At 39.7% G+C, this 22527-nt stretch overlaps 1 protein-coding gene across 4 annotated transcripts in view; it reads right to left on the bottom strand.

The window, feature by feature from the left end:
• Nucleotides 1–22527, bottom strand: part of STXBP4 (syntaxin binding protein 4) — a 167007-nt gene that overhangs the window by 26006 nt on the left and 118474 nt on the right. The window lies entirely within an intron of this gene.

Here is a 22527-nt window from a genome sequence, read left to right as displayed (position 1 = left end):
TTTGGCTCAGATCATGTTTCTGGGGTCCTGGGATGGAGCCCCACATCGGGCTCTCTGCTCAGTGGGGAGCCTGGTTCCTCCTCTCTCTTTCTGCCTGCCTCTCTGCCTACTTGTGATCTCTGTGTCAAATAAAAAAATAAGGGGCGCCTGGGTGGCTCAGTGGGTTAAAGCCTCTGCCTTCAGCTCAGGTCATGATCCCAGGGTCCTGGGATCGAGCCCTACATCGCGCTCTCTGCTCAGCGGGGGGCCTGATTCCCCCTACCCCCCTACCCCCCTCCACTGCCTGCCTCTCTGCCTACTTGTGATCTCTGTCTGTCAAATAAATAAATAAAATCTTAAAAAAAATAAAAAAAGAACTTTAAAAAAATGCACGAACTATTTGAATGAAATAAAACATCACTCTGTCACCATTCCCTTCTTTAGGAATCTTCCTTGAGAACGGTTCTGAAGTTGCTTTTATAATTAAGGAAAACAAGAACATTTTTATTTTAGATCTATTCCAGTCCATTAACCAGAAGTTGTATAAAAGAAGACTTTGGCTAAAAATTCTGTAACGGTATCCTTTGTCGATGAACACAGGCTACCTAGGAGCTTCTTTGCTCTCTTGGTGAATAAATGTTCCTTTTTTAAGTAAAAAATGAGTGTTTCTGGGAAGGCAGCATAATCGAATGGCTGGCTTCTTAGAAGCCCCCCAAGTGGCACCGTCTCCATCTCTTCCAGCAGCACATGCCTGGACACACGGGCCCCGATAATCTGCTGCTGCACCTGGTCAAGGAGGCTTATTTTCTTTTTTCACACTTTCTGTGTTTTACACTTTCTGCGTGATCATTGATTACGAACAACCACCTTGCCTGCAGGGAGGAATGTCATGAGTGTACAGAAGAATCTTGCTTTCATGATAAAAATGCTCAGAAATAAGACTATCCAGTCAATAAGGCAAAGAGAGAGCTCAAGGTTAAGGAGAAAGTCATTCTAATGGGACTAAGGTTTTTGTCCAAATGATTTGTTTGTCCAACCATTATAGCTATAATAATGGTTGGCAAACAAATCATTTGGACAAAAACCTTCTAAATTTTAAATCACAGATTTTTTTTCATAAAAAGGAGAAAAAAACGTGCACCTTAGCACCTTTTAATCCACAGTGTCCTTTAAAAATTGAGACGGACATTGGAGTACCACACATTCTCTCTGCCATCAGAATAGAATTCCCGCCCTGATTCTTTTCTCTTTCTTTCTTTTCTTTTTTAAAGGACTTTATTTATTCATTTGTCAGAGAGAGAGAGCGAGCACAAGTAGGAGGAGCAGCAGAGGCAGAGGGAGAAGCAGGCTCCTTGCCCAGGACCCTGGGATCATGACCTGAACCAAAGGCAGATACTTAACCAATTGAGCCACTCAGGCATCCCCTGATTATTTTCTTACAATTATTAAACAAGGACTATAACTTCACAACAGACTTATTAAAGGTACTAATCCATATTCATTTTAGTCAATATGATTAATGAATGACTGTAGCCATAAAGATGATTCTTTTGTGTTAAATAGTACAGCACAGCTTATTTTAGGATAAATTCTCTATTCTGAAAAAATGAGCATTTCTTTTTAGAAGACTGAATGGTTTCTTCTTTTTCATGCAGCTACTATAATCTGAAAAACAGAACTGGAGACTAAATTGATAGTAATAATCTCTTAGGGATAGCTTAGTACTAGAAAACACAATCACTTTCCAGTTAAAAACTGAAAAACACAATACTGATAAGCTAAGTAGCTTATTTTATACAAAAAGAGCACTTTTGATTTATACAAGCTTGTATGTTTAAGCTAGACCCCCTTTTCCATTAGTAAATGATTTCATTTCTTCATAGCAAGTGATTTGGGTAAAATTATAACACGATCTAAATACTTTTCAATAATCATTATTATTCCAAGGCATTAAATTTTTTTCTCCATTCCTCATTTGCTTTATTCTTGTAAATATATAATGTTTCTATTTTTCCTTTTCATTTCGTGTCTGTCTTAAAACTATTATTATAACCATAATCACTTGAAATTGTTTCTGATTGGAAGTATTTGTCCATAGACTCTCACATAACATTCTCTCCATCAGAGATCATCTGTTTCCAATCAATCACTTCATGGGGATGGCTCCAAAATCTTCATGAGTATCTTGCCAAAGTAAGAGTATTGTACATATTTAGCTGTCACCTAAAACTCAACATATCCAAAACTAAACTCATCATGTTTTCGTACAAACTAGTTTCCTTCCAATTTTCCAGTCTATTTAGGTAATGAGATTCTCTTTGTCATATCTGACCCATTCATCAGATACATATCGATCACTTAGTATGTGTTCAGTATTTTACTTTGTGTTCAGTATGCAATGATGAACAAATAAACTTGGACTTGGTCTATGGAGACTTAAAACATAATTATAAACAAAGACATCGTTAAAAATAGAAGTACAATGACAGAAAAGTTTTGAATACTGTGAAAGAGTAACTTACAGCACAGACAAAGACTAAATCTCTGAACACACAAAGAACTACACAAATCAGTAAGAACAAGACCAATGATGAATAGGAGTCAGGGGAACATGCTGAACATTCAGGACACAGAAAAGACAAATGCACTTAAACACATGAAAATATGCTTAACTTTACTCCTTATGAGACAAATACAAATTAAACTGTTATGAGATGTCATGCATATCATGTTAGTAAAGATTAAAAAGTTGTTTAATAAGACACTGTGTTGAAAGTGTGAAGAGACAGTCATTCCCATACTGATGGGAGTATAAATTATTAACATATTTATAGGAACTTGTCAATATCTGTGTAAAATCTTTCTTTTTTTCTTTTTTTTTTTTTTTTTAAAGATTTTATTTATTTATTTGACAGAGATCACAAGTAGGTGGGGAGGCAGGCAGAGAGAGAGGAAGAAGCAGGCTCCCTGCTGAGCAGAGCGCCCGATGTGGGGCTCGATCCCAGGACTCTGGGATCATGACCTGAGCCAAAGGCAGAGGCTTTAACCCACTGAGCCACCCAGGTGCCCCTATCTGTGTAAAATCTTAAGTGCTAATAGTAACAGCTGACATATGTTCAGTGGTTATGTGCTAGACTCTGTTCCAAGTACGACACATGTACCAACTCTGTTTGGCCTCACGGCCATTCTAAGAGGTACTGCGATCATCCCCATTTTACAGACGAGGGAACTGAGGCACAGAAAAGTGAAATCATTTGTCCAAGTTACATGGCTGGCGGGTGCCAGCGCCCAGAATCTGAAGCACTATCTTCACTGTCCTCATGTACCATTTAAACCCGCAATTCTTCTAGGAATCTAGCCCACAGGTAAGTCTTCTGTACAAGATTAACTATTAAAACAAACAAGGATTGGCAATAATCTAAATGACCACCAATGGGGACTGACTGGAGACAACATATCCGGATAATGGGATATTGTCCGGCTGTGAGAAAGAACGAGGAAGTAATTTATGTACTAATTTGGAAAGGGGGTGTGGGATAAAGGACCTCTGGAGGAACTGCAGTTAAGGAGGTAAAGACATGGGAAAGAACACTCTAGGCTGAACATACAGCATGTGCAAAGGCTCTGGGGATGGGACAAACTTGGCACATTTGAGGAAGTGAGACATCACTGTTGCTGGAGTATAGTGAATGAAGGAGGGGAGGTTGATACAAGATTTGGCTGGACAGATAAGCAAATATGACTGTGCAAGGTTTTGCAGGGCATGTTAAAACTGTTTGAAAGTTTCTTTAAAAAGAAGCAGGAGATCTGCTTCTCATTAAGATGAGGAAAACTGCAAAGAATTTTGCTCCCACCATATGTGGGGAAAAGCTGTACAACCTAAAAAATATAATAATTTTTTTGAGTCCCTCAGAGACTGAGTTCCTCACCTGAGCTGACCCTGAGGTGAACTGAATTCCAAAGGGTGAGAAGCTCCTCCAAGAAAAGATGTGGCACATGAACTCTTCTCTCTTGGCAGAGTGTAGTAAGAAACGAAGCCATTAAAGTGGGTAAGAAGGAAACATCTAAAATGTTAACAGATTTGTAAGACCTGTTTATGGGCTAGCATGATAGTTTTTAGTATTCCTGGGAGCTCAGCTCCCTGCCCTCCCCAAGGAGAATCTGCTCTCCCTAAACAGCTCCTTGCTTACGAGAAAGATTGGGGATGGGCAAGAGACCTGAGAAAGCCCTCTGGGTGGTGCAAGCTCATGCAAAACCTGCGAAGTTTTGAGAGGGAAGGGGGTGTACCATCCATGTTCTGCGTCCTGCATGAGTACAAGATGGTGGTCAACTACACTATAGGGGGCAAGCATAGAGCTGCAGAGACCTCAACCCTTTCTAATATGAAGGAATAGCTGGCTGTGGCTGGGGAAAGGCAGGAGACACTCCCCATACTGGACAGGACACTGAGTGACATGAAGATAAGTCATCTGTTCCTGGGGGCCAGAAACTGTCTCACCCCCAACCCCTGCCCAAACTCCAGGAAAATCTTGTTTGTCCCAGTGAGGGGCACAGAGCCATTGGAAACCTGATGTCTTCTTCATCCTGCATGAACACTAAGTCACTGTAGGGGCAAGGGCAGGAAACCTTTCAAATCCAGAATCCTACACGGATACAAAGAAGAATCTGACTTCCACAAAGACAGAGGCAGGAAACCCGCTTGAGCACTAAATAGGAAGTAGGGTTGTCTGCCACCGAGGAGAGACAGAAGGCTGAGAAAGTCCTTACCCTGTGACTTGGGCACAAGGTCTGCTAAACCAGAGACTCGAGTAGGAAGACCGAGAGCCTCTCCCCAGCCCTTACTCCCCACATCCAGCTCTAACCTTGCATGGAACAAAAAGAAAGAGCCATCTGCCTGTTGCGGAGGGCAAGGGAACAACATTAAACATCCACATCCACTGTGATGTGTGTACAGCCTGCTGCCTTCCAGCTGAGGACCAAGCAGGACACTGAGAAAAACCCTCCAGTATTCCGGACCTTACATAAGCACAGGGGAAGGGCAGACAACCACTGGACGACTCTAAATTCATTGTGATTCTAGAAACGCAAGTAAACCCAGCTTGCCTACAAATGAGACCGAATGCCCCACCCTCCCCCACTGCATCACCTGCCTTGCTAACGTCCTGACAGAGATGAGACAGGCCCGCTTCTGGGCTTAAATAATATTTACCCCAGTGTCCACGGTTCTGTATATTCAATGTCTGACATTGAATCGAAATTAGGACACAGGAGAAAAAAAAGAGATCATTGTCAAAAGATAAAACTACTAACAACATCAGATTCAGGGATAGATAAAATATTGGACTTTAAAATAACTATGATTATACAACAAAAGATCTAGTGGAATCTAGTGAATTATGGTTGTCTAACCTATGCCAATGCTCGTTACTTATGTATATTGTGCAGAAGGTGGATGATCGAGCTTGTGGAGGCTTCCAGTGCTGTGAAATACCGCGACAGGACAGAGGGCCGAGTGAACGGAAGGGATTTGTGAGAAGGATTGAAACACGGGGCCCCGATGATAAACTGAATGAGAAGACAAGTAAGAACTACAATGGAGGCTGAAGGATAGAGAAAATAGCTAGGAAGTCTGACTGAGGACCATCCAGCATGTAATCAGCTGGGGAAGTGGGAAGTTTGAGCCACTCTCTGTTGATGCCAAGGCTCTTGGTGAGAGTTGAGGACCACAGCTGTCCGTGGGCAAAAGAACAGAAGAGTAAATGTGGTGGGTTCACAGGGACGACGATGGCAGGAGGCGGGATGGGGAGGAAACTGGAGAATGAGACTTCTGAGCATAAGATAAAGACGATACCATCAACCTCAGAATCCCAAGAGAGCCACATTTACTTGAAAAACACTTGCTAGTGTAATTGTTATAAAGGTTCAAATACACCTTACTTCTAGGATCTGTTATCTTGAGAGGAAGAGAGGGAGGGAGAGAAGCAGAGGAGGAGGGAAGTGGGTGGGGGAAGGGAAGGGAAAACCGAGAAGGGGAAAGAGAGACCTTTCTAACTCACAGTAAGGTTTCCCTAAACAATATCACAATCATCACACAGTACAATCTTCACTTGACGTGCAGTCAGAAAATCCAAATCTGTATGTAATATTCTTCAAGTACAAGTCAAAGAACCTCGGAAAAGTAATAATTTATGAAGTCTCAACTTTCTCATCTACAGTATACAGTAGTGATTAATAGCTGTTGTCTCACCTGGGGGGTATCATGAGACTCTCATTAGATAATATAACCTAAACAATGATATACAAAAGGAGACCATTATTAGTCATAGTAATTAAAATAACAGCTCATTCTTCAGAGCTATGGTTCTAGAGGTAATATAGAGTAATGGATGCTTCATATAAAAAATAAGTATTTAAATTATCCGCGGGGGAAATCTCTACTAAGGTGTATATCTTTACACAATCCTCTTCTTAATACAGGAAATGATATAGTCTCTATTTCAACCATGATAACATCTGTTGAGTGGTGTGATGGTAAATATTTGACAACCACCTCTTGCGGGGGTGGGGAGGGTTGGAGAGAGTGCTCATTTGTAGCATTTACTGATTTCTGTAGTATAATTACTCCTACCATGACTGATTTCAAGCTACTAATGTGATGTCACTGGCTACAGGGTCGGGAAGCAATGCCAGGTGGTACACCAATGCATTGTGTTCTCAGGTCTAATAGACTTAGATAAGAACAAAGATGATAGTACAGTGTAGGAAAATGATGAGGAAGAGGTGAGTTCTGAGTATTTTAAAAAATATTTTATTTATTATTTATTTGACAGAGAGAGAGAGATCACAAGTAGGCAGAGAGGCAGGCAGAGAGAGAGAGAGAGCGGGAGGAAGCAGGCTCCCTGTTGAGCAGAGAGCCCGATGCGGGGCTCGATCCCAGCATCCTGGGATCATGACCTGAGCTGAAGGCAGAGGCTTTAACTCACTGAGCCACCCAGGCACCCCAAGTTCTGAGTATTTATTACCTTTTTAAAAAAAATGTACTTTAAATTTACAGTTTAACTATTTTGATTTTTAATAAAGTCCATGTTAGATAGTCAGCACATTAAAAAGTAACTAGCCAGCTCCAATATAATCTCTGTGGAGCCCATCTCTCTTTTAGTATCTTAGTCCTAATAGAAAGTTCCAAAAATCGAAGGAGAGAAATACCATTTTGTCCATTAGGTGATTCATGAAACTGATTATTACCACCCTCGACTGATGATGTGAAGAATCACTGCCCTAATAGTGAATGGTGTATTTAGTAAATGTTTACATAAAGCTTTCTAGGTACCTGGCATTCTTCCAGGCATATCCTAAACATTAGCTCATTGTGTCCTCCTAACAATCCTTTGCGATTGCTACTATTATCGACCTTATTTGACAGGAGAAAACTGAGGGGCACAGAGCTTTACGTAGCTTGCCCATTGTCACACTGCTAATAAACAGAGCAGTCACAGTTTGAACCCAAGCAATCTGGTGCTACAGCCTAGGCGTTTAATCAGCGCTGTGAGGCTTTCGCTTCCCTAATTCCTGGGTGCACTGCCAACGATCCATATTTCAAAACGGTCAAATAACACCTTTGCCTAACTTTTTGTATAACAATAACAAAAACAGAAAACAAAACTCCCATATCTCAATTTCTGCACTATTACCCAGAGAAATGCTCTTTTGAAAGGAACTAAAATAATTTTTAGGCTTGAACACAAAGCAGTCTATTTTAGAGACATTTTATGTTAGATTTACAATTGTACAAGTTAATTTGTAGGTCTGAATCGCAGTTCCAATTTTAAAAGAACTAGCAGCTAATTTTACTATGAAAAAGGAATCTATTATACTCAGAGATGATTGTAATCTAAAAATAGCCAAATAATGCAGTATTTTAAATATAAAAATAATTTCTAAGGAAATAATCTCTTAAAAACTATATAGATTTTCTGAATTTGTTTTAAACACTCCTTGAAATTAGACTTGCATAAACAGACATAATTTTAGACCCAAGGCTTTGAGTTTTTACCACATGGTTACATAAATCATTTAAACAAGCAAAGGAAAAAAAAAAGCAAATGACATATATAATGTAGAAAGATTTTATATGTTTCGATATTTGTACATCTCAAATTCAGAAGTTGAAATGCTAACAGATAGAAGTTCTTTATAGTTAGAAGTCACTCACTGAGCAAGTTAAAAAGCTGTAACATATTAAATGAACAACTTGGTAAAAATATTTCCAGAGGTTATTTGGTGGTTCATAGTCTTCTTTATCTTGTTGTCACCATTTCTGGTCAAATAAATACTACACTAATATCCGCTTAACAGGATGGAAAAAGCTAATACTCATTTTCTATGTTTCTCTTCCTGACAGATGCAAAACAGTATTTTTACAGTTGGAAGTCCTTTATTTCCAGTTAAGATCATGGGGTCCAGATATTTGAGAAGCCAGTTTAAATGTTCTTTCTTAACACTGTTAACACTCATCTCATGACCCAGACTGAGGAAGAGAATGCAGGCTTCTACTGACAATTTTCTCTGGGTGTTTACACAATGCTGGGGCAATGATCTGGTTTAGTTTGGTTTTGCTTAAAATCAATGACATACAATGGACTTCATTCTGTCTACTAACATGACTGAGCACAAAAGTTGCTGAAGCTATCCTCACAAGAGTGTGAGATCTTTATCTGTATAATCAGTCTATAGAGGTGATATATGTGTGTGTTTGTGTGTGAGGGGGTCCTAATTCCTTTTAGTGTACAAAGATAAACAGGATTTCCTTAAAGCACTTATGTTATTAGAGAAATAAACATATTAAGAGGCTAGTGGCTGCTGAACATGAATTAATAGATCAACTAGGAGGGGGAAAAAAAAGAGGAATTTTTTTTTTTTTACACCATTCAGGAAAACAGATTTAGTGACTAGAGGTGGTAAAGTTGCTGTCAAGAAAGCTTGATATTCACTGGTTAAGACTAATGGCAGTATGTTGGGTATTCCAAAATAGACACCACTACTTGCCTCCAATAGCAGGTTGCCTGAGAGTAATAGGAAGACAGACTTCCTAAGAAAACAGGAAGAGCAGTTTGTTAACTAGGTCAAAATGCTAGCTAGATTCAAACCAACAGAGAAATTAACATACCTTTCAAGGTGACTTCATGAGTACATCAATGGACTGTCATTAGCACTCTACTACCATCACATACTTATAAAAGTATCTCATATCAGAATACCAGAATTCTAGAAATTATGTATTTTGGAAGTGAGCTTTCAAGGAAACATATGTTCATGATTGTACATGTTTTCTTACAAACTTAGCAGCCTGAGACAATACCCACTTATTAGCTCATTGTCCTGCAGGTTGGAAGCCGGGCATGGCATGCTTGGGTTCTCTGCTGAGGGTATGCAAACTAAAATCAAGGTGTCAGCTGAGGTGAGTTTTCACCCGAGGTTCTGGGGGAAAATGTGCTTCCAAATTCATTTTGGTTGTTGGCAGAATTCAGTTCCTTTCAAGCTGTAGGATTAAAGTCCCCATTTTCCTGTGGGATGTTAGTTGGGGCTTACACGTCGCTGGCATTCCTTGCCAGGTGACCCCGCCTCCATCTCCAAGCTAGCAATAGCATGGAACATCTTTTCATGCTTTCAATCTGACTTTTCTGTCTTTGACTTCTAGATTCAGATTTAAAGCGCTTGTGTGATTAGGCCTTCTGGGATAATCTTCCTGTTTTACCGTCAACTAAATATATATGCAACATCTCTTCACAGCAGCTCCTAGGTTAGTATTTGGTTGAATAACTGGTAGAAAGTGTGTATATAGGGACGCGTCGGTGGCTCAGTTGGTTAAGCAGCTGCCTTCGGCTCAGGTCATGATCCCAGCGTCCTGGGATCGAGTCCCACATCGGGCTCCCTGCTTCTCCCTGCTTCTCCCTCTGACTCTGCCTGCCACTCTGTGTGCCTGTGCTCGCTCTCTCTCTTTCTCTGACAAATAAGTAAATAAAATCTTTAAAAAACAAAGTGTGTATATATACCAGTGGCCAGGAATCTGAAGGGACATCTTAGAATTCTGTCTACCATAATGTTCATTTTATTTTATTTCATGTCTAAATCAGAGGTGTGACACTTTTTTTGTCCCTAGAAAGGGAAATGTCACTAAGTGGGTTTGGATATGCTGGCCTTAAATCTCTGTATTCCATTTTCAATCTGATTTGGAATCTCATGCAAGCTGGTAAACCAGTTAAAATCTCCCTCAGAACTTGTCCAGCATGGTAACCTTCAAACAACCTTAGCAGGCTATTGGCTCCTTAAATGCCCAGATCGTGGATCTGCCAGGAACTTTGCTCAACACCTTTTCCACTCACATTTGTTGAGTGCTTACTATCCAAGGCCTGGTAGAATGGTGGCCAGATTCAGAACAGTGCTTCACACACATATACACTGGGCACTCAAGAAGTATTTGTTGACTAACTACAGAAATTTGACTCCCATGAAGGCTGATGGTTCAGGGAATCCTGCACATATTTGAAATTCTACTGTTGTTCTGAGGTCTTTGTACTCACCAGGGGAACTTTCTCACAAATATTTGCACAACTGTTATTTGTAGATTTTGACAACAGGATAGTGGAGGACCATCAGATAGGCAATTTTTACAAACATTGACACAGACCAGATGAAATGAAATCAAGATCGTTAAAAAAAAAAAAATCAAGATCATTGATGTTTTCTGTATTGAGGATAACAATACCTCTAACAATACCTCTAAGTATCACTAATTCCCAGTTAGCATTTTGCTGTTAACACTGTCTTTAAGTAAAAAAAAAAAAAAAAAAAAAGAAAGAAAGAAAAAGAAAAGAAAGAAAGAAAAAAGTTTATCTAGAAATTTGTTAAAGATTTCACGTAAAATCTGAACAAATCAGAAAACCAAAACTTTTGGATATTTGTTCTTAAGATTTAACTTTTCATTATATGTATGTTGTAAAAAGATTTAAAGAAAAGCAATAAAAACACCTTTGTAGAGCAAGGGAATATTTCAAATAATAACTTTCATGCAGTCAGATAAACTCAATATGAATGAAAGAGTTATAAACTCAAATAAAAGTGATCTGAACTTTGCCTTTTCTCCTCTACAAAGAATATTAGTTCCCACAGTATAATGATCACCTAAATTTTTTTTTTTAAACAAACCACAGTATAACATTTAGGACCCTTTCAAAACACATATTTATAAAAGGACACGTACTTGAATGTTCATATGAGCTTCTATAAAATCCCCAGTTCAGTTGTCCATCAATTAGTGACTAGATAAACTGTGGAATATTAATCCAATGGGATACCACTCAGCAATATTGACACAGAACACCAAGGATGAATCCTAAAAGCATTATACCATTAAGTAGAAGATGTTACATACTTATAGTTTAATATGAAATTTTAGAAAAAGTAAAACTATAGTGGCAGAAAGCCTGGGACCAGAAGTAATGAAGAAGACTGATTACACAGGGGCACATGATAAAGTTCTGGAGTCATGGTGGTGGTCTATAACTGTACACATGCTCAAAACTCAGTGACTTGTACACTTACATTTTATTGCACATAAATTACACAACTTAATCTAAAAGAGCAGAGGGAAAGATCTCAAAGCAGTGGTATGAACAACCCCAATTTAAACAGAACAAAACAAAACAACGCTGGGGTGCCTGGGTTACTCAGTAGGTTAAGTGTTCAGCTCTTGATTTCGGCTCAGGTTATGAGATCAAGCCCCACATCAGGCTCTGTACTCAGCAGGGAATCTGCTTGAGATTCTTTCTTTCCCTCTCCCTCTGCCCCTCCCTCAAATAAATAAACAAATCTTTAAAAAATTAAAAATTTAAAAAAAAAACTTTAAAATATGGCTCCAGGTTTTTGTTTTGTTTTTTAAGATTTTATTCATTTATTTGACAGAAAGACATCACAAGTAGGCAGAGAGGCAGGCAGAGAGAAAGGGAAGCAGGCTCCCTGCCGAGCAGAAAGCCTGACTTGGGGGTTGATCCTAGGACTCTGGGACCATGACCGGAGCCGAAGGCAGAGGCTTCAAACCACTAAGCCACCCAGGTGCCCCTCCAGTCTTTGTTTTTATCTTCAAGTCCTATTAATCCCACTCATTGTCTAGCCACTGAGCTATTTCCTAGCACATACCATGTCTGTCTTTCTCTCTATGCTTTTCCAGATACTGTTCTTTCTGCCTGGAATGTTCATTATTATGGAATACAGTCACTCAACAATCACTTTTGAAGGAATTTCAAAGACCACAGTCATGTACCAGAGTTTCCTTGTCCAGCTTGTAGGCAGTTCTCTGATTTAGAGATTTTTCAATTGGGAAGTCTATCCAGAATTTTTTCCTTTGGTGGAAAAATCTACCCACAGTGGAATGCACAAATCAGAGTGCACATTTACCGAATTTTGACAAATGCCTACAGCTATGTAACCCCAAATCTTTTCAAGATATAGAATAGTACCATCATCCCAGAAAGATCCCTTTCCAGAGGATTCTTACCACCATCCCCACAGAGGCTAACACTATTCTAATTTTTAAAAATATTATAATTTCTACTTTTTGAATTTCCACTTAGTTTTAAAAAATGATTTCTATTTCTTTGCTTAGATTGCCAATTTTTGCATTGGTTGTGGGTGTATTTTCTCGCACATAGTTATATCAGACACTCTGAAGTCCCTGTACCTATATCCTCATCCTAAAAGTGGAATAAATAAAAAACTTATCCCATGTTGGTTTCTTCTTTCAAGTTTTGAAGAATCCCTGGAACCTGCCTGATTTTATTCACTCTCCAGAGGCTTCAGGTGGTTGTCTTTCATTTTTGTACACGGTTTATAATTGGGTTAGGCAGGATGGTTAGTCTGTCAGGAGCCTACTTGGCCATACTGGAAGCAAAACTAACAGATTTTTTTGATAGAAAGGGATCTTAGGAATCCTCTCTCCAATTGTCTGATGTTAACAATTTGGAGACTGACACCAAAATAGGTTGAAGGGCTTTGTCACAGACTCCGTTACAGAGAAGGACAGTCATGTAACTTTGAATCTGGTGACCAAAGGACAATTTCTGTGCAGGGTGTAAAATGTACTCAGACCTCTTCTGCAAATGTAAATAGTGTATTAGCTCTCAATTATTAACTACTGCCTGCTTAACAGTTTGCTATTGCTATGAACTAAATGTTTGTGTCCCCACAAAATGTGTATGTTGAAGTCCCAGCCCCCAATGCCCAGTCCTGGCACACTGAGGCACTTAAGGAAGTAATTAAAGTGAAACGAAGTCACGGGCGCCTGGGTGGCTCAGTCTGTTAAGCATCTGCCTTCGGCTCAAGTCATGATCCCAGGGGTCCTAGGATTGAGCCTCATGTAGGGGTTCCTGCTCAGTGGGGAGTCTGCCACCCGCTTCTCTCTCTCTTTCTCAAATAAATAAATAAACTCTTAAAGAAACAAGTTAAATGAGGTCATAAGAGTGAGGGCTCTAATCCAACAGGATTACTGTCCTTATAAGAAACACTAGAGAGCACCCCCACCCCTCCTCCTTCCCTATGCGTGCACAAAGGAGAGGTCACGTGAGTACACACGGAGATGGTGACTGCTCGCACGCCAAGAGGTCTCAGAATGAAACCCACAGTCTACTCTGTAAATGCCTTTGTTTTTGGACTTCCCTGCCTCCAGAACTGTGAGCAATAAATCTCTGATATTTAAATCACCCAATCTACAGTATTTTGTTATGGTAGCTTGAGCTAACTGAAAGAGTTATAAAAATGGATCCAAATCTGCACACTGGTAAATCGGCTTACTTGACAGAATTACTTCAGCTTGACTACGCAAAGGTAAATTCATACTCTTTAAAAGAGCCTGAACTCAGAAATACAAAATCTGCCAATCAGTACGATAAAAGTAAAGTTGTTTTGAGGGCTAACTCCAGCACTTTCAGTAAATCTGTTATGAGGCTGGAGGGCAAACAGCATTTCTAGAACAATTTCACCCTATTACTTATTTTTTTTAAATGCTTATATATAAACCTATTAATAAAAATCAGAGTCTAGTCTATAAATTCCTTAAATAGTCATACCTTCCAAAACAGCACATACACAGACACCATGGAAAATGCAGACTCCGCTTCCTGATCTGTAATGGACCTCCTGGCCTCACAGCCTGACTTATCATTTGGACCTCATCTTACTCCTCAGAGTCTCCACGAAAGCGGTTACTTCCATCTCTTCTCATGGTGTCACTGGGGCCCCACTTCCCTTTTTACCCAAACTTTTTTAAAAAAAGATTTTATTTATTTATTTATTTGAGAGAGAGAGAATGAGAGAGAAGGAGAGGGGAAGGTCAGAGGGAGAAGCAGGTCCCTTGCTGAGCAGGGAGCCTAGTGTAGGACTCCATCCCAGGATTCCAGGATCATGACCTGAGCTGAAGGCAGTCGCTGGAACAACTGAGCCACCCAGGTGCCCCCACCCACCCATTCTTGATATTATGTGTCCGTGGTGACCTGTCCTGGCATCCTGTCATATCTTTATGTCAACCCAACCCAGCACCGCCTGGATATGGAGCAGTAACCAATCATTAATAAGTAAACGGCATTTTAGTGAACACAAATTAGGAAACACGGCGTATAATCAGGACCGCATTATCTATTAGGATTTCAAGTCATATTTCTCTTTTTACATTATTCCTTTATTTCTCCCCCCACATTCTCTTTTTGTTCATTGCCACTTGCTGTTGTAATCAGGTGGTCTGTTATGGTAACATTAGGTCACAATATTTCATTTCTTACTCTAACTTTCTTTTATCCTGCCTCTCTGTCTGGCAACACTTAGTAAAGATCATCCATATCATAAGCTATGAAATAGGAAAGTTATTTCTCATTTGATCAGTGATGATTATAATTTCTGATAATTCTGGATGAAAACACATGCAATTAGTTAATTTTTATTTCTATATAGTGACTTGATTCGACTGATATAGACAACCAGTCCAAGTAAGTTAGGTGCCAATTCTGCCAACTTTCCCTTTAACTTTATACTGTTATATTCAGCTGTAGTAAGACCTCAAAGCATTTCTTTTCCTGTTCATTGAATTAGCTTAATAAATTACTGAACAAAAAGAAAAGTTGTTATATTTGGGAATCTTGATAACAAATGTACTTCGGCAAGAGGTTATCAACTATGTTACTGGAATTTGGAGTCCTCTGAACAAGCCAAATTTTGGGACTGGTGTTTTAGCAAACCTCCCATTTCAAAATTGTGTGTCTATTTTAATTAATAATAAAAAAGAAGGATAACAAATGAATACAAGGAATATAAAGTCACACGAATTTGAATAAAATGAAGGGATTAGTGAAATCACTGGAAGAGGTTCACTATTTTAAAAATGGAGTTTCCTACTTTTAAGTGCACCTTGATTTGAGATAATGATCTTTAGGAATATATATCTATATCTATATAGATATATAGGGTTAATTTATTTTCATCGCCCTAAAATTTTTATTATTTATTTTTATTTATATTATTTATTTATTTATGTGGTGGGGGGATGCATAAGAGCCAGGGGAGGGGCAGTGAGGGAAGGAGAAAGAGAATCCCAAGCAGACTCTGTGCTGAGTATGTTGCCCGATGCGGGACTCGGTCCCATGACCTTGAGATCTTGACCTGGGCTGAAATCAAGAGTCCGACACTTGACGAATTGAGCCACCCAGGCACCCCTCTTTCAGGATATATTTCAACAACTGGATAAATACCTGTAACTAAAAACTTTACATATTTATTGTTAAAGAAATGCTTCAAAAGTTTCTTCTTCCAAACTTAATCCCTTTCTATTATTTCCATCTGCTTAGGAAATCAAACCTCAACATACATGCCTAAATATGAAAATTTACAACCTAGAGAGAAACTTCTGATCAGCTCCTGCGATGACTTTTATAAACCCAATTTACTTGGGAGCTTAAATTAACTGACCTCTATGAATGATACGAATTGCTGTGTGGAATAAAATCTTTTTTCATTGTTTAAATATAGTCATGCCTGAAAAAGAAGGAAGTAAAAATGCTCCCACTACTCTGAACTTTGGCTCTTCCCAATGGAGGTCCCATTCCTTCACTCATCTCTGCACGTGTACAGGCTACTAACTGTGCCTAGAGTCACGATTCCTTCTTTTCCTCCCTGACTTTTAAGCTTCTGCTCATCAATCCAGAACCGGCTTAGGTGGTGCTGCCTGAGTGCGCCCTGCCTGGGTTTCCTCGGCAGAACCCAGCTTCCCCTCCTTTATGGCACTTACATGGTTTGCACCAGGTTCTATCACAGCACTAGTTCCTTGAGGGAAAGGAGCATGTTTTATTTATCCTTTTTCACTTTCTGGCATGCAGGATAGTCTCTGGTGCACAATAAATGTTCAGCAATGGGGGGCGCCTGGGTGGCTCAGTGGGTTAAGCCACTGCCTTCAGCTCGGGTCGTGGTCTCAGGGTCCTGGGATCGAGCCCCGCATCAGGCTCTCTGCTCAGCAGGGAGCCTGCTTCCTCCTCTCTCTCTGCCTGCCTCTCTGCTTGCTTGTGATCTCTCTCCGTCAAATAACTAAATAAAATCTTAAAAAAAAAAAAAAAGTTCAGCAATGGTTTGTTGAGTTCTTATACCCCAAGAATTAAATCTTGCTCAGATCTTAAAAAAAAAAAAAAAAAAATTTGCCTGGAGAGACTTAGAAAAAAATTGGCATTTTCATAAGGAATGCTTCCAGGTGAAAGGAACAGGCTATCCAATTAGCTGGGCAAACACACAGGGGTTTACTTTTAAGGAGTTGGGAGGTTTCTCGGCATTAACATCAAGGTCCCATGTTTTTTCTTTCTACTCCAGCATCCTTAGCGTATAAGTGGTTCATCTTCACACCTTTCACCTTCTGGTTGAAAGAGAGTCCCCAAAACTACAGGCATTTCATCCACATCAAAGGCAGAAAGGAAGGAAAAAGAGGTAGTCCAATTCCGGCTGTCCTTATCTGTTAACTGAAAGCTTACCCAGAAATTTCCAAGCAGACTTTTGTCGATACCCCTTTGGCCAGAACTAGGTTGTGGGGCTACCGCCAGATGTGGGAGGCTGAGAAAGCAAGTATCTGATTTTACAGTTTCTGGTGCGATAGACCTCGTCAGGCAAACACTGAACTGGCCATAGGTGATGAAAACAAAAAGATAATAGGAGAGTGGTTTAAGGTTTAGATATTAAGGTATCAGAATGAGTTTGCCTGAGACTTTGGAGGACCCTAAGGTATCAGTGCAAACGTGCATATAGTTAATTATTTTCTCAAGATATTTTCTCAACTGTGGTTGCTTATAATGGTATAAATAATGAGATACCGGTTTCAATCTTGCATCCCATAATTCTTCCAGTGCTTTTAAATTACGACAGGTTTCCTATGTCTCCCATTCACCTCAACCGCCTTTTGGTTCCATTCCTGCCACTCAAAATTTCTCTGAGCCAAATCTTAAATGTTTCCTTCTCTATAAAGGTTTTACGGATTTTGAAATAATTTCCCTCCTTATTCTTCTGAGCTATTGGCACTTTGTATCACTCATCAAATACTTAGCGTCTTCAACTCTGCATTATGATAATTTGCACAGATATTTTGTTTCCCTCCTTCCATAGACTGCTAACTCCTTGAGGGTACTGAGTCTTCTTCCCCAGACATATTTGATTCTCGACATATTATCTTGTGAATTGAATATCTAATTCATTTCCTTTCATTTGCTTATGGTGTTGGAAAGAAGGGAATGGAAGGAAGACCAACATGTGTGAAAACAGGGCCACTGCTAGCCTGTGGCATGGCTAAAAAGTTTCCATTTTGTGTTGAAAATGGCACTCCCTTCCATGGCTGGAATGTAACACCTCCTCTGAGCTGATGTGACTCTGAGGGCATGGAGCTTGCCAGGGTACTGGTCTTTCTGTGAAAATTATAAGATAGTGCCCCTTCCTCAGGAAACGAGGTCCTGTACCAGAACCTCCAGTTGGCTGCACTTCAGCCCCCACATACTCACTTGCTCTTTGTTTGCTCAAAATGCTCAATGCTCTGCAGCAGCCATACGGAAGGGGTTTCAGAAGAAAAGACTCATTTTCACCCAGCGTATCTACAAGTCTTTTGGGATTTCTCCAGGCTCTCAGTGATGGGCAAAACACAGAACTTCCCATTTTTGTATAGATCTAACTGTCCAAGGTTCTTGCTCAGAATTGAACCAAAATCTGTCCTTCTGTTGTTTTTATCTGATGGTCCAAAGACTTTTCCTCTGATGCTATATATAATAACCATGTCTCAGAGCACTGGCATTGAAGCTGTCTCCTGAGCAACACGCAAGTAATAGCACGCAACTATTTATAGGCAGAAACCACGAACACTGTAATTGATTATCAAACATGTGTATGAATGTGTAAACACCTGTAAAATCCACTAGATCAAATCTACTTTAGGAGCCTAATTTATAAACCCTGAAAATCTTAAACTTCCTTGCTTTTTCCCCACTGGATCACCGTCTTCTATTTTCCTCTATTTTATGACCTGCCTACTTTATTTAATCACTTGCCACGCCACATCGATCACTGACCATCTAACAATTAACTATGGAGTTTAATTTGAAAATATGAGTACTGATAAAAAGTTAAATGCTTGCAGGTGAATTTACAGACCAGTAAGAACTGATATTTAAAATGTAGCAGTATTAAAAATTATTCTTTCTCATGTTCTCTAAGTAGCTTTGGAAAGGTCTGAAATTAATTGAAAAGAGAATTCCAGAAAATAAGGGGGGGTGGAGAGGGAATCCTCTTAATGTATATTTTCTACTTGAGGGGCATGCTTTGGTAACCTTAACTGTGGTTATGTGTTAAGAATAAAACTGGTTTGATCTGATGACTAATCAAATACATTCTTAAAAGTTTTCAGTATAACAAAGAAATACAAAGGGTAGGGGCAGAAACACAGTATGCTTAGGAAATTCCACTTACTCAATAATTTATTAGTACATTTTAGTAATGAACATAGGCTGAGTTAAAGTTTATCTTTGTATCATTTGCTAGAACTAAATACAAAGATACTTGGCTAGAGTAGAAGATTAACCATCAATTAAGGTATAACATATACGCAGATATATTTTTATTTTATATGCTTATATTTGTGTATTTTATTTTAAATCAAAACATATAAATATATATTCATTTGTCAATCTTTATTAGGTCAAAGCTTTTTCTTTGTTGATTAGTCCCCTGATTAGTGCTCTGGTTTTTTGTTTTTTCTTTTATTTGCAGAAACCACACTCAAAATGCATCAGCTATCATTTTGACTTTCAGTTTCTTTAAAGTGGATGGAGAACTAAAAAGTTATGAAAAATCTAATGGCAGAATTCTTCTAGACTTTTATAATTTCCCTCCAGTCTTTTACAGATGACTCCATCACATCTAATCAACAGCATTCATTACAAGCTCACCTTTATCAAATCTCTCTAAAGCAACCAACTTAATTTTTGTAAAAATAACTTTTTCTTTTCACATTATTTCATTAAATTACAAATTATGCAATTAATTTAAAAATTTTTTTAAAAAGAATTTATTTATTTATTTGACAGACAGAGATCACAAGTAGGCAGAGAGGCAGGCAGAGGGAGGAGGAAGCAGGCTCCCCGCTGAGCAGAGAGCCCGATTCGGGACTCGATCCCACGACTCTGGGATCACGACCCGAGCCGAAGGCAGTGGCTTAACCCACTGAGCCACCCAGGCGCCCCCAAATTATGCAATTAATTTAGAGTAGCAAGTATACCCGACATTAATCCTTTTGGAAACAAAGACAACCAACTCTGATAAACATTCTTTTTTTTTTTTAAATTTTTTTTAAAAGATTTTATTTATTTATCAGAGAGAGGGAGTGAGCACAGGCAGACAGAATGGCAGGCAGAGGCAGAGGGAGAAGCAGGCTCCCTGCCGAGCAAGGAGCCCAATGTGGGACTCAATCCCAGGATGCTGGGATCATGACCTGAGCCGAAGGCAGCTGCTCAACCAACTGAGCCACCCAGGCGTCCCCTCTGATAAACATTCTAACTGGCAGCAGCTTAAGTTCAGGGTAGCGCTGGAAAGAAGACAGGACAGACACCACCCACCGGCATCAAAGAGTATGCTTTATAGAGAGAAAAGATCAGCTGGTTAACCTGGTTAAGACAGTTTCTACTTTTTTTGGAGCAAGTGGTTCTAAAAACATACATATATACATACACACAGTATTAATGACTGTGGAGTATTTTATAATTTACTGAGATAGTTTTTAAAAAAATTTTAGTATCTAACAGGACAATTACTTAACTATTCAAAAGCATATACTTTAAAACCACTCAGTTTTTCTTGGGGCACCTGGGTGGCTCAGTCAGTTAAGCAGCTGACGCGGTTTTAGCTCAGGTCGTGATCTCAGATTCTGGGAATCAAGCCTGCATTGGGCTCCAGGTTCAACAGGGCATCTCTCCCTCTCCTTCTGCTCTTACCCCAATACACACACATGCACGCCCTCTCTCTCAAACTAAATCTTCAAAAAAAAAAAAAAATTAAAACCAGTCACTTTTTCTTGGTTTTCACAATACTATATTTATCCTAATTTCTATCTTTCTGACCACTACTTTTTTGTCTAGCTTCTTCTTTCTCTATAGACCTTTAAATTTGTTCTTAGGATCTTGAATCCCCTTCTTTTCTTGACTTATATTCTCATCCTCAGTGATCTCACAACATCCCAAACTTAAAAAACTCTACCTGTGCTGCTGACTCTCATATTTGGTGAGCCCAGCCCTTTCCTCTGATTCCAGAGTAGTATAAGCAACTCCCCAAGAACATCTCCACTTAGAAGCCTCATAGGCAGGGGCGCCTGGGTGGCTCAGTGGGTTAAAGCCTCTGCTTTCAGCTCAGGTCATGATTTCAGGGTCCTGGGATCAAGCCCTGCATCAAGCCCCACATCGGGCTCTCTGCTCAGCAGGGAGCCTGCTTTCCTTCCTCTCTCTCTGCCTGCCTCTCTGCCTACTTGTGATCTCTGTCAAAAAAAAAAAAAAAAAAAAACCAAACAAAAAAAACCAGTCTCATAGGCAAATTAGATGTAATTCTTCTAAAATTAAGTAGTATTCCTCAAAAGCAGATCTTCCCTGAAATCTTCCCCATTTCACTAAGTCAATCTATTCTGGCCTTCTTTTCATTTCTTGGAGTAGGCAGCTCTTTGCCTTTGTCTGGGATGCTCTCTGCTTAGTTCACTAGATGGTTGGCTCCTAGTCATCCTTTAAGTCACCACTTGGAAGCTCATCAGGCGAATAGATCATCCCTGCCCACAAGTAGTCAGAGAAGCAGGCAGAGAGAGAGGAAGAGAAGCAGGCTCCCCACTGAGCAGAGAGCCCGATGTGGGGCTTGATCCCAGGACCTTGAGATCATGGCCTGAGCCGAAGGCAGAGGCTTTCACCCACTGAGCCACCCAGGCACCCCTGCATATCTTTTAAAACTTTAATTATATACCTATGAATGTGGTAAGTGTTCTAAAAAAGAATAAGGTGCGGGGCACCTGGGTGGCTCAGTGGGATCAAGCCCCGCATCAGACTCTCTGCTCAGCAGGGAGCCTGCTTCATCCTCTCTCTCTCTGCCTGCCTCTCTGCCTACTTGTGATCTCTCTCTGTGTCACTACTTGTGATTGCTCTCTGTCAAATGAATAAATAAAGTAAAAAAAAATAATAATAAAAAAGATATGCAATTACTCCCTGTCAAATGTATGCTCTAGGGAGGCCATGTCCTAAATTTTATTCTTTCCCTCAACACACAGTGTCTAGTGCTCAATATTTGTTGAAGAAAGGAAGAGAGGTAAAGAAGGAATAGAAGCAGTGAAATGACTCACGGAGGGAACAGACCCTAAAAATGAATGCTTTACAGCAGTTCTTGGAGACTATGGTAACAATTCAAATACAAGCTAAAACCATTCAATCCATCATTCAGTTGTTTTGCTCCTATAATGTCAACATCTGAGGGCATGGAGCTTGCCCCTCCAGCTACTGGAGTCAGCACTTTACTCATAACACAGATGTTTGATGTTATATCTATATAGCTGAAACTATCATTTTATTGTCTATTAGTAAAGCCAATTTGAATAGATCTATGTTTCTTTAAGATACACCCTTCCTGGGCGCCTGCGTGGCTCAGTGGGTTAAGCCGCTGCCTTCGGCTCAGATCATGATCTCAGGGTCCTGGGATCGAGGCCCGAATCCGGCTTTCTGCTCAGCAGGGAGCCTGCTTCCTTCTCTCTCTCTCTGCCTACCTCTCTGCCTGCTTGTGATCTCTCTCTGTCAAATAAATAAATAAATAAATCTTTAAAAAAAAAAAAAAAAAAGATACACCCTTCCTGAATGAGGGCTGTGCTATTCAGGTAAAGCCACAGTGCTTCCCACTGTGGGACATGCATCCCACGTGTGATGAGTGTTCAGCGAAGGAACCTGGAGTTTGTCCAGTTTCTTGACAATAATG

Source organism: Mustela lutreola, chromosome 15 (assembly GCF_030435805.1).
Source record: "Mustela lutreola isolate mMusLut2 chromosome 15, mMusLut2.pri, whole genome shotgun sequence".
Classification (NCBI taxonomy): Eukaryota; Metazoa; Chordata; class Mammalia; order Carnivora; family Mustelidae; genus Mustela; species Mustela lutreola.
This window is presented reverse-complemented; position numbering and strand designations above follow the sequence as displayed.